The sequence below is a fragment of the Papio anubis genome, chromosome 15, assembly GCF_008728515.1.
Source record: "Papio anubis isolate 15944 chromosome 15, Panubis1.0, whole genome shotgun sequence".
Lineage (NCBI taxonomy): Eukaryota > Metazoa > Chordata > Mammalia > Primates > Cercopithecidae > Papio > Papio anubis.
In genome coordinates this window covers 22,321,254-22,332,962 of record NC_044990.1, presented here as the reverse complement: position 1 = coordinate 22,332,962, position 11,709 = coordinate 22,321,254, and the positions used below count along the sequence as shown (strand labels likewise).

The 11,709-nt window shown below is 39.2% G+C and overlaps 1 long non-coding RNA gene across 1 annotated transcript; it reads right to left on the bottom strand.

Annotated features, from left to right (window-relative positions):
* Positions 1-3,494: 3,494 nt before the first annotated feature.
* On the bottom strand, positions 3,495-11,113 carry LOC103879208. Its single transcript, XR_002518335.2, has 3 exons — positions 10,216-11,113; positions 5,795-7,243; positions 3,495-4,148 (listed from the first exon to the last, which is right to left on the bottom strand). It is a non-coding gene; the product is annotated as an uncharacterized LOC103879208 (long non-coding RNA).
* Positions 11,114-11,709: the final 596 nt, after the last annotated feature.

Below are 11,709 nucleotides of genomic sequence, written 5' to 3'. Positions count from 1 at the left end.
TGGCAGGAGAAGCAGCACATAGTGCACATTTTATTGAAAAAATTTAAAAAATTCACGTAAAATGAACTTGTGCAGTTCAAACCCATGGTATTCAAGGACCAACTGCAATTTGTTTTCCACGGCATCTGTACCATTTTCCAGTCATACCAGCAATGCACAATGGTTCCAATTTCTTCACATCCTTGCCAACACTTGTTATTTTCTGTTTTTATTTTTTTATTTTTATAGTAGCCATCTTTATGGGGTGAGGTGGTTTTGCACTGTGGTTTTGATTTGCATTTTCCTAAGTGATACTGAACATCTTTTTTATGTGCTTATTTATTGGCTTTTTGCATATCTTCTTTGGATAAATATGTATTAAAGTTCTTTGCCTATTTATTAATCAGGTTGTTTTGTTATTATTTGAGTTCTAAGAGTTATTTATAAATTCTAGATATTAATTCTTTATCAATTATATGATTTGCAGATATTTTCCTGCATTCTTTAGTTGCCTTTTTACATTGTTTACTATGTCCTTTGGTGCACAGATTTTTGACATTTTGATGTAGTCCAACAATTTATCTATTTTTTCATTGCCTGTGATTTTACATCATATCTAAGAAATCTTTGCTAAATCCAATGTCATGAAGCTTTCCACCATGTTTTTTCTTCTAGTAATTTTATTGTTTTAGCCCTCATGTTTAGATTTTTGATACTTTTTTTTTTGAGACAGAGTCTGGCTCTATCACCCAGATTGCAGTGCAGTGGCACGATCTCAGCTCACAGCAACTTCTGCCTCCTGGGTTCAAGTGATTCTCCTGCCTCAGCTTCCCAAGTAGCTGGCATTACAGGCATGTGCTACCACGCCCGGCTAACTTGTGTATTTTTAGTGGAGTTGGGGTTTCACCATGTTGGCCAGTCTGGTCTCGAACTCCTGACCTCAGGTGATCCACCCACCTTGGCCTCCCAAAGTACTAGGGTTAGTGTGAGCCACCACACTCAGCCCAATCTTTGATACATTTTGAGTTGATTTTCGTATGTGGTATAAAAGCAGGGGTCAACTTCATTCTTTTGTAAGTAGATATCCAGTTTTCCCAGCACCATTTGTGGAAGACTGTTTCTTCCTCATTGAATGATCTTGGTCCCCTTGTAAAAGCTTTTGACCATCTGTGTGAGAGCTTGTTTCTTGGCATTCTAGTCTATCCTGTAGGGCAATGTGGCTGTCTTCATGCCAGAATAATCTTTCGTTTGTGACAGAAGTAGCAAGTATTTTCCCCAGCTTGTCATTTATCTTTTCACTTTCTTTTTAATAATACTTACTTTTGCCATGCAAAAGTTGTTTTATTTTTATGTAGCTGAATTGATCAATTGTTTTATTGTTTTTGTGTTTTGTGTCATAGGAAAATTTTTCTCATACTTAGCTTATTAAGAAACATGTCAATGTTTCCTTCTTGAACATGAATAACACCATGTCAATTTATCTAACAATTGTTATCTTCAATTCTACTACAAAGTGTCCATATAAAAGAGAAATTGACTCCTTTTAGTAAATCCATAATAAGAAACCAAATTGAAAAATACTGCAAAAAGACTGATGGCCAAGCTCGAACATAATCTTTTGTTTATAATAATGATGACAATGATGATAATGACAGCTATTGTCTAGCGACTTCATAATCATTACAAGGCACTGTAGGAGATCTTTGCATACACTAAGTATAGAAAAAGAAGAAAAGCACAGCTTTTAAGAGCTTTAACTTTGGAGTTACATAAACCTGAGTTCAAATATGTGTTTTATTAGATTTGATTCCAAACTTTCTCACTTACTGGTTGTGTGACTTTGGGCAAGTTTCTTTTGTTCATTAAATCTCATTTTTAAAATCTGTAAAATGGAAAGAATAATATGATTATTTCATGGAGTTGTAAGATTAAATAAGATAATGCATATGAAGCCCTCAGTGATTAGCATTATGTATTTAACACACATTAGCCACTGTTAATCACCAGTTTAGAAATGAAATTACTAAAGTGATGAGAAATTAAATAAGGTCATTTAACTAGTAAGTGTCAGAATTGGAATTCAAACCCAAGCTCTAATCTGTTTTCACTCCAAAGTTCTTACCCCTCTTCTACATCAGTAGAAAGTATTTTTTACATGAATACTGGTTTTTAGAAAAGCCTTAGAATAGAGCATACTTGAATGTTAAGGAAACTGCTTTTTTTTTTTTTAATTAAAAACAACGGTTTTTATTTATTTGTTTATTTAATTTTTCTGAGACAGCGTCTTGCTCTCTCACCCAGGCTAGAGTGCAGTGGCACAATCTTGGCTCACTGCAATCTCCTCCTGCTGGGTTCAAGCGATTCTCCTGCCTCAGCCTCCTCAGTAGCTGGGATTACAGGCACGTGCCACCATACCCAGCTAATTTTTGTATTTTTAGTAGAGATGGGGTTTCACCATGTTGGTCAGGCTGATCTCGAACTCCTGACCTCAGGCTATCCGCCTGCCTCAGCCTTCCAAAGTGCTGGGATTACAGGTGTGAGCCACCACGCCTGGCCAGAAACAACGGTATTTACAAAAGAAACTTAGTGTACAAAAACATAGGGCATTACCTATGATCATTATCTCTTTGTCCACACTCAAATGGGATGTATTCAAAATTTTAGAGCTGAGAAGTTAGAGAAGAAAAGGACTGGGAACATGTGGCCAGATTGGGTAATTAAAGCCTTATGGTTGATTTGTTTTTATACTTTAAGTTTTAAGGTACATGTGCACAATGTGCAGGTTTGTTACATATGTACACATGTGCCATGTTGGTGTGGTTGGTTATTAAAGCAGAAACCACAGTATGTGTGGTTAAGGAGCAAGTGTATACCAGCAGCATCGGGGCTGGTGGAGGCTGGATCAGGGTAGCCAAGATTCGACGAGCTTTCTGGGGGCAGAACAGGAACCAGGAGAAGCCCCAGAAGGGAGAGAGAGGACTGATAGCAGGGAGCATTTATTCCTCATGACTCATGTTTCCATTAAGGGAAAAAAATGTCGAATCTACTCCCCAGGAATGGAAAATTATGAGAGGAATGCTTTCAGCTTATCTCTGATTTTCCTCTTTTCCTAGTAGATGACTGATTTATCTTCTGCAAAGTTGGAAGAACATTTAACCCCTGACTATCCATAAGCCAGCCTGCAAACCAAGTGCAGAGAGAATGCATTCTAGGTTGCTGTTGTAGGAGAAAATTCAACTCAGCAAGGCTTTTGACCAAACATCTAAAGATATGTTCCCCAATTGGCTTTATCAATAATGAAGTTAACATTTTAAGGTTAATTCTTCCAAACATGAGATGGGGAGAAGGGAGTGTGCAAGGGGTCAGTAGGCAGAAGCTGAAGCAGGTGAATATTCAGGTGGTGTCAGTACGCTCAAGTAACAGTAACACAGGCAGAATCCCATCTCAAGGTGGAACGTTTCCACAGACACTCTAAACTGTGAGTCTAACTGCACTAGTTACTTTCCTGTGACTACATTTAGCCTAGAAGCTAAGTGCAAGCTCACCCCCTTACAGATGGAATTTGAGACCTTAGGTGTGAGAACTAAAAGGATGATATGCCTCAAACCAAAAGAGTAGATAAAGGGAAATAACATGTTTATTGCACGTTTGAGAAACGAGATAGTAAATGAAAGGCTAGAAATACAATAATTTAAAAGAGGGGGATTTTCTAGAGCTTGGGCAGTAGTACCGTTGCAGAGGTCATGAAAAGGGTGACACCGAAGATGCAAGAGAATAGAAGGTAATTCATGCAGTGGTCCTGGAAAGCCAGGAGGGGACAAGATCCACGCAGAGAGGAAGGCACAGCCTTGGGAAGAAAGAGCACTCCTGAGACAGGATGAGAAAAATAAGAGAATGATCAAAGGAAAAAGAAAATTTTAAAATGAGGAGGAAGGAAATCAAAGGAGTTCTTATTTAGATAGAGGGTAAGGATAACAGCTGAGGGTAACAGCATAGAGCTAGCGTAATTGAGAATGAAATGATGTGAACAGACATAAAGCTACTGGGAAAAAAGGGATTGGCATTAATGATCTAAGTAATGCAGATCAGAGTAAATCCATGGTGAGTCCACTGAGCTCAGCTTTGCCATGATTGTCCAGCAATGTTCTGTTGTCCAGGATTAGGAGGCACTGCAAAAGATTGGGTGGCAACTGAATTAATACATTCAATATGTCAAATGCATTTTAATTTCTTTCTTTTTTTCTTCTTTCCTCCCTCCCTCTCTCCTTTCCTTCCTCCTGCTTTCCTTCCTTTCTTCCTTTATTTGATTTTACCTGTAACTGACTTGAAAATCAAACTTTTATTTCTTAATGAGTATGGATTTTTACCACAAGGTCATCATGTTAAACAATTATTCTCTCAATATGGCGGTAGAGTTGTAAACACAGAAGTTATAAAAGTTAACATACCTGGGAAGTCGCTTGCTTACTTTGTTGGCTTATTTTAAAACCAAATTCAACATCTCAGGTTACAAGTGAAGTATTAATATTTATTGAACACCTAATAAGTGCTAGACATTTTCTAGGGCACCAAACAAACATGTAACTTGACTTAAGGAAGTATTCCAATTGGTATGATTCTGGACCATTTATTCAACAAGTGTACATCTACTAACTGAATCTCTGCAACGTAATGTACAAGGCATGGTCCCCTCCTTCCTTCATCTCACACCCAGTTGTGCCACTAATACCTGAAGCAGATGAAACAGTTCAGCAGCACTGAAAGAGTGAATATAATGAGATACCAAATATGTTTCACAAATTTTCAGAGGAGTGAATAAGATGAGCTATCTTTGAGATGATGGGTAGGATATGGATGAAATAGAAAGAAAAAGCTGGGATATTTCAAACCATAGCCATTGTGTGCTAGAACAACCAAGGAACTGAGCATGTGGGTCTAACTATCATAGAGAACGAACAAAAGAGAATCTTTGAATCCGAGCTGTATGGAGACTCAGAGGCTGAGTGGGAGTGGGGAAGCAGGGAAACATGTCTCTGAGGACCTACACCATTGGTTCATGTGCTACTCCCTGGGTTGGTTTAGACATGAAATCATAGCTATGGCAGGCTTCTTTATAAAGTGTCCTATGAATATTATTATTTATAATCATTTCATCATTATAATGCTTTTCAGAACATGAAGTCTTTAAGAATTAGTGTTCTCTGTAAACACTAAAGTAAGTCCCTCTCTCCAAAGCAATCCTCAGCTGACTAACCCATTAGTCTAAGTTAAATTGTAAACTACTGACTTTGGAGTAAGCCATAAGGCCTTTAAGAGACTTGCAACTATTTCTTTTTTAGTCTGTGAATATGCTAATTAAATGTGAAGAAGTGGCAATTTAATTTTTAAAATTTTTCTCTTAAAGCCAAACACTAAGTTGAGGTGTTTCTATTGTTTATAGGCATAAATGCTACCAATGGGTTGATGCCATTTTTTCATGCCTCTTGAAAGTAAAAAGAAATAGTCTGGTAATTTTCTGTTTTGACAAGTGCTTGAACAAAACCTATCGTATTATATCTTATAACCCTCAAAGCTATGGCAGGTCATATGTAAGACCAGACTGATCCTGAATCAGAAAGCCCCCGGACAGTTGGGTGTGTTGTAAGGGATCTCAGGAGACGACTTAGTCCAGGTCTACTCACCTTTCCCAAATCCCCTGCTCTTCATGCAAAGTGGCTGAATAGCAGCCTGGTCCTGGCTGCCACACTCCTGACCTACACCTCCCACCATACCTGCCACTTTGACAGATTCACTCATTCATATAACAAGAATATACCTATGGAGAAGAAATTCGGATCCACAGTGAAAAAACGAACATAGTTTCAGCAGTCAAGGAGCTTGCAGTTGAGCATCAAAGGCAGATCTGTAAGAGCTATTAGATTAATTATTTAATTATAAATATGGTGAGTTCTCTGCTTCTCCTCTTACACAGCCCACATAAAGCACATGGAAGAAGGCAAGCATATGCTGTATAAAATATGCTGTGATTCATTTCAGTTACATTTATCTTCTGTGTCCAACAGCAAAATCCAATCAGCTCAAGAATGACTAAGTTCCATTGGAAATCAACGTAGAACTGCATATGGCTTTGATATATAATTTATGTTCTTTCCTCACCATTTTTATTTGTCCTTTGCCCTTTCCATACTCATGCCAATAGTCACTACTTCAGGTATAGAAAGTAAAGTAGCCTTTGCCCCTTCTGGCTTTTGTTTCTAAAAATAAAATGTAAGCCGATAGAAGAACTTACACTGTTTATAGAGGATATATAAGGGAGACAATATTTGCAGGAACAATTGGAATTTGAAAAAAGTAGGAGGGAGAGAGAGGTTTCCCTAGAAAGGGAGACCCTGGAGCAGGGAGGAGTCAAATGCAGCCTCCAGGGAGGCAGCAGGAGCCTAGTGCAGAATGGCTTCAAGTCATGGTTTGACTGGGGAGGAAGGAGGACAGGGAGGCGTCAGAGGGCAGTCAGACTGGAAGGGACAAAGCACGTAAGCACATTCTGTTTAGGATACAATCAGCAAACCACTCCTCACCCATGCCCTGCTAGACACCTCCCTACCACTTGGCAACATCTCAGAGAGATCCCATAGCATTTCTGGTCATTTTCAACCACAGCTACAGTCTTATCTTTAGGTATACAGAAGTCTCACTTCAATTTTTTTATTTAAACTAAAGCTTCTCTCCTCTTAACTGAAGCCTGACTTCTGGCTTTGTTTGGGTACCAGGAGTAGGAAGCGCAGGCTGTTTCTACTGCTGTCTTCTTCTAAACTCCAGCTCCCAATACCACATCCCCTCCTCTCCTCCAATGGGGAAGAGGAGGGCTAAAAGCAAGAGAAAAGGCCTCTTTACTTGCTTTTGCTGTTTGTGGTTCTGTCTCAATGGTCATTAAAATGTAGTCTCTGTTGGGTTGTATTTGCAGATTACTTAAATGCCTCCCCTCCAAGGAATTCTAATCTGCACCATTCTCTATGATACACTTTCCAAATGACCTCTTACCAGCCTCCTCAGCTTCTGTCCTCTCGTGATGACCCACGGTCTCTTTCTACTTGCTGGGGGCCATTCACTTTAACAGGCAGCCTCTGGAGATGGCTCAAGCCTGGCTCCTCCCAGTATCCACTTGGTGGTGTGCAAAATCCCAGAACAATGGCACATTTTGGGCTGAAGGAGGCTTCCAAGAAAGGCGGAGGATAAATTTTCCTCCAAAAAATGAATGATGGGAATCCTAGAGTCAAAAATTAAGTTTGGTTATAGAAAACAAATGGGTATGTCTTGCACAGTTATGTTCATGGTTTAAGACTCCTACCTGCTATGCAAAAATAGTAAGTCACCTGAATGAATGTTGTCCCCTGGAATTGTATAACACTTGGCCCTAATCATCTATTTATGTAGGCCAATAAGGTTTTGTCCATTGCAATACATTTCCCTGGACTTCTTTGAAATAGTTGCAGAAGAGAAGAAGTCAATTGCCATTATCCTACAAGAGGATGAAGGCATGATTTCTAACCAGCTTGTAACCTTATAAATTATGATATTCAATAAAGAGTATCTAGGCTGGGCATGGTGGCTCACGTCTGTAATCCCAGCACTTTGAGAGGCTGAGGTGGGTGGATCACTTGGGATCAGGAGTTGGAGACCAGCCTGACCAACATGGCGAAACCCTGTCTCTACTAAAAATACAAAAATTAGTTGGGAGTGGTGGTAGGCACCTTTTATCCCAGCTACTTGGGAGGCTGAGGTGGGAGGATTGCTTGAACCCAGGAGGTGGAAGTTGCAGTGAGCCGAGATCACATCACTGTACTCCAGCCTGGGTGACAGAGTGAGATCCATCTCAAAAATAAATAAATAAATAAATAAATAAATAAATAAATAAATAAAAAGAGAAAAACCAAAAATATCTTCTGTTTTTTATTCAAGGGTTAAAAAACAGAATTTTCTTTAGTAGAGCAAAATAGAGACAGATTTATTTTCCTCCCACCTCTTGCAGTGTCCCCTTCCTTCTTTCGTCAATTGATCAGTTGCTCAAAACCCTTGAGTCACTGTTAATCACTCACTGTTACAAAGCAGGCTTCTGTTTGCCATCTGCTTTCTAGTTTTACCTTGTCCTTGCTGTGGCAGCAGGGAACCATCATGTTTTGACCATTTTTTATTCTATTGATATTCTCCGTTAATTTTCGAGATAGGAAAGAAAGTCCTTTATTCTGTTCTGGGAAAAAAGATCTGTTACCTGGGCATTTACCCAATCTTAATAACTGTTCTAAAAGAACAAAACTTCATGCTTAAAAGTAGTGATTCTGCTGTGTCACTGTATTCTGCTTCATCTCTAAAGAGCTGTTAAATGCTGCTGGGTCAACTTTGACCTACTTAGTTGACAGGGAAAAAGAGAACAAAGAAGATACACCTACATAACAGGTCTGCAAATTAAAGAGAAGGCAGCATGGTTGGGGGTCTCTCAAGAATCACACATTTGTGTATTCTGTCTCTCACTCTGGCTTTCTGATTTGTCAAATCTTTTTGATTTTTCAATTACTCATCTATGTATCTTTACAAAAGTAACAAAACCTAGACTTAGCAAACTCTGTTAACATTCTCCAAAGAGAAACAAAAAGCAAGGGAGGTGGAACAGAAATAGAGAAATGGCTGTTCAGAAATCACACAGAATATGTTTTTGGGAAGATGAAACAGTTTCATAACAATTTTGGGCCAACAATTTATGCTCCTCTTCCAAGGCTCATCCTCCAATTGGTTACAAGTTCTTTTACAATTGTCCTTAAAGTTCCCTAAACACTCATAAAGGCCTTTTCAGTGAGCTGGCAGATAAAAACTCTCATTCTGTAAATGTGTTCAAAACCACATTTTATAAACTAATTATGTATTTAAACCCACTAATTTTTCCTGATAAATTAGATGTTAGGCATGTAGATTTTATGCCATCATCATTTCCATTGATTGCTGACAGAAATATTAGGGATTCAATAGTGTAGAATACAATTAAATAAAACAATTTCAAATGGATGGAGGAGGGCATTCTGTCCTAATGTGAATCATTTTATTTTAGCTAAACCTATTACACACATATATTTATTAGTCATTCACATATACCCCAGACACTTTATGTGCTATACAAAACATAGTGATGGGCTGAGAAATATCCCATGTCATTGTACTCAATAGTAATTAACATCAAAAATCCTGGAAACAGTACAGAGTGGGCAGCAAACCCAGTTTGATTTAATCATTGGCAGCATCTTCTACTGGGCAGCACATTTGAGTGGGAGTCATGTGTTCTAAATTCTACTCAAGGCAATCCTTTCCTTGAAGAAAATCACATTCTTGACTCCTTGATTTCTCCAGCATTTGAAATTGGCAGAAATGCTTGGGGAAATTGGCAGAAACGCTTGGGGAGAGCGAACATTGGTAGAGTCTCAAGATATTGTTTCACCAAATCTTTCAGTTTCATATCAATTTATAATTCATATATTAACTAAGCAATTCTTAAACCCATTTGGGGAATCTCTAGCCTTAAAACCTTTAAAATATCTGAGGATTCTAGTTATCTCCACAAAGTAATAGAAGTAGAGCAGAGTATAACACTCTTCTATTATACATTATGTTTATATAATTTTATTTGGTTTTATTTTACATAGTCTATATCACTGTTGGCTTTTTAGGTGAATGTCTATACTTGCAAATATTAATTTTTAACAGTTAAACTGTAAGCCAGGGTTCTGGCCTAAAATTGAGGAGAAGGACAAAACAGGAACTTCTTAGCTGAGCACAATGTAAAACAGAAAATGGAGTGTTCTCAATCTGACTGTATGCTAGAATTACCCAAGAGAATGTTGAAAACTTCAAATTCTTGGCCCCCTCTCTAAACCAATGAAATCAAACTTGCTTAGAAGCTTGCATAGCAGCATTTTACAAAGTTATATTTCTAATGTAACCGGAACAGAGAAACCATCAGTAAGTCAGAAGAGGATATGTCTATGGCTGTGGGAGACTGGGGAACAGGACAAACACTATTCTAAGAGAAAAACAGAATTGCCTAAGGGGAAGATCTATGTACAGGAAAAAGGCATAGTGAACCAATGAGAATTTGCTAGAACTAAGCAGAAGAGGTAGGTGTCTAAGATCACCAACCAAAGAAGGACTTCATCTGGGAAGGATCTGAATCTGAGACTCCAGAGGGTCTCTTACCTGAGACGTTTCCTACTTGGCAGCTTTGTAGTTGTCAATGTGGAGAATATTCGACAAGTCCTACATTAAAAGCGCTTTTGAGCACTCCAGTAAATTGCTATTCATGCCTCATTCCTGAGGAGAGATGCGAGAGAAAAAGCTGTATCAAATGAGCTAATATTTATCGAGCACTTGCTCTGTGTGAGTACCATGCAAGATATAAAAAAGACAAGACATGGTCGCTGCTTCCAATGAGCATCTTTCCAGTGAGTTGGAAAGATAATGGTAAAGTGAATAATACTTATATTACATGTCATCCCAAATTTTCTCTTTCAAATCATCCTTCTTTACACCTCCTTCTTTGACATAAGGAATATTGCAAAACAGTCTATAACTAGTTTTCATTTGGTGGATCAAAGTATCCATGATGTGGTTTTGGAAAAGAAGAGATTGCTATGAACAGGCCTGGCCTAGGAGGGCTCCACAGTGGGCTTAGATGTGAGCTGGGTTTGATGGCCAGACTGGCTATAGATAAGGGACAGAAGGGTGTTCTTGGTCCTGGAGATAAATGCCTTTACTTGGTGTCACTGTGTCAGGTAGGGAAGTCAGAGACAGCTCTGGTTTGCTGACACCTCACTGCCTTTATGATGTCCACCATCTCCAAAATAGGTGATAACCCACATGAGTCAACTTCCACAAAGGTCTCCAGAAGCAAGTCTCTGTTCACACTGCCACACAGTTTACAGTACGCTCTGGTCCAACTACACACACTCCCTCTCATGACAAGCTGGCAGCCTTTACCAGGCTAACACAATGACATTCTATCTAAAGAAGGAGCACTTGGCCAGGTGCGGTGGCTCATGCCTGTAATCCCAGCACTTTGGGAGGCCGAGGCAGGCAGATCACTTGAGGTCAGGAATTTGAGATCAGCCTGGCCAACATGGGGAAACTCCATCTCTACTAAAAATACAATAACAACAACAAAATAGCTAGGGGTGGTGGTGCATGCTTGTAGTCCCAGCTACTTGGGAGGCTGAGGTGGGAGAATTGCTTGAACCTAGGGAGCGGAGGTTGCAGTGAGCTAAAATTGCACCACTGCACTCCAGCCTGGATGACAGAGCAAGACTCCATAAAATAAAATAAAATAAAGAAGAAGCACTAAGTCTGAAGACATAGTTGGTTTGGATACTACATTACAATATATGACAAACAACATTTCATATTTCCAGATTTTATACACCACCCTGTGGGCACCTCAGTTCATTAAAAGCTAATGTTTTGGAGAGGTGAGCTGCCATCAACCACCCTTATCAAAAATGGGATAAATGAAAGGAATCAGAGAATTGGTAGTGAAAGAGAGAGGAGGTGCCCACAGCAGGAGGTGGAGTACCAAGAGGAAGGGGAGGCCATATGCAGAAGACAGTGGGAGACAGCAAACACGTTCTGCCTGCTTCACAGTCTTCTGGGGACTGTCTTCGCAGGGGTAATCCTGGAGTTTCCCTAGAGCTGCGGCTT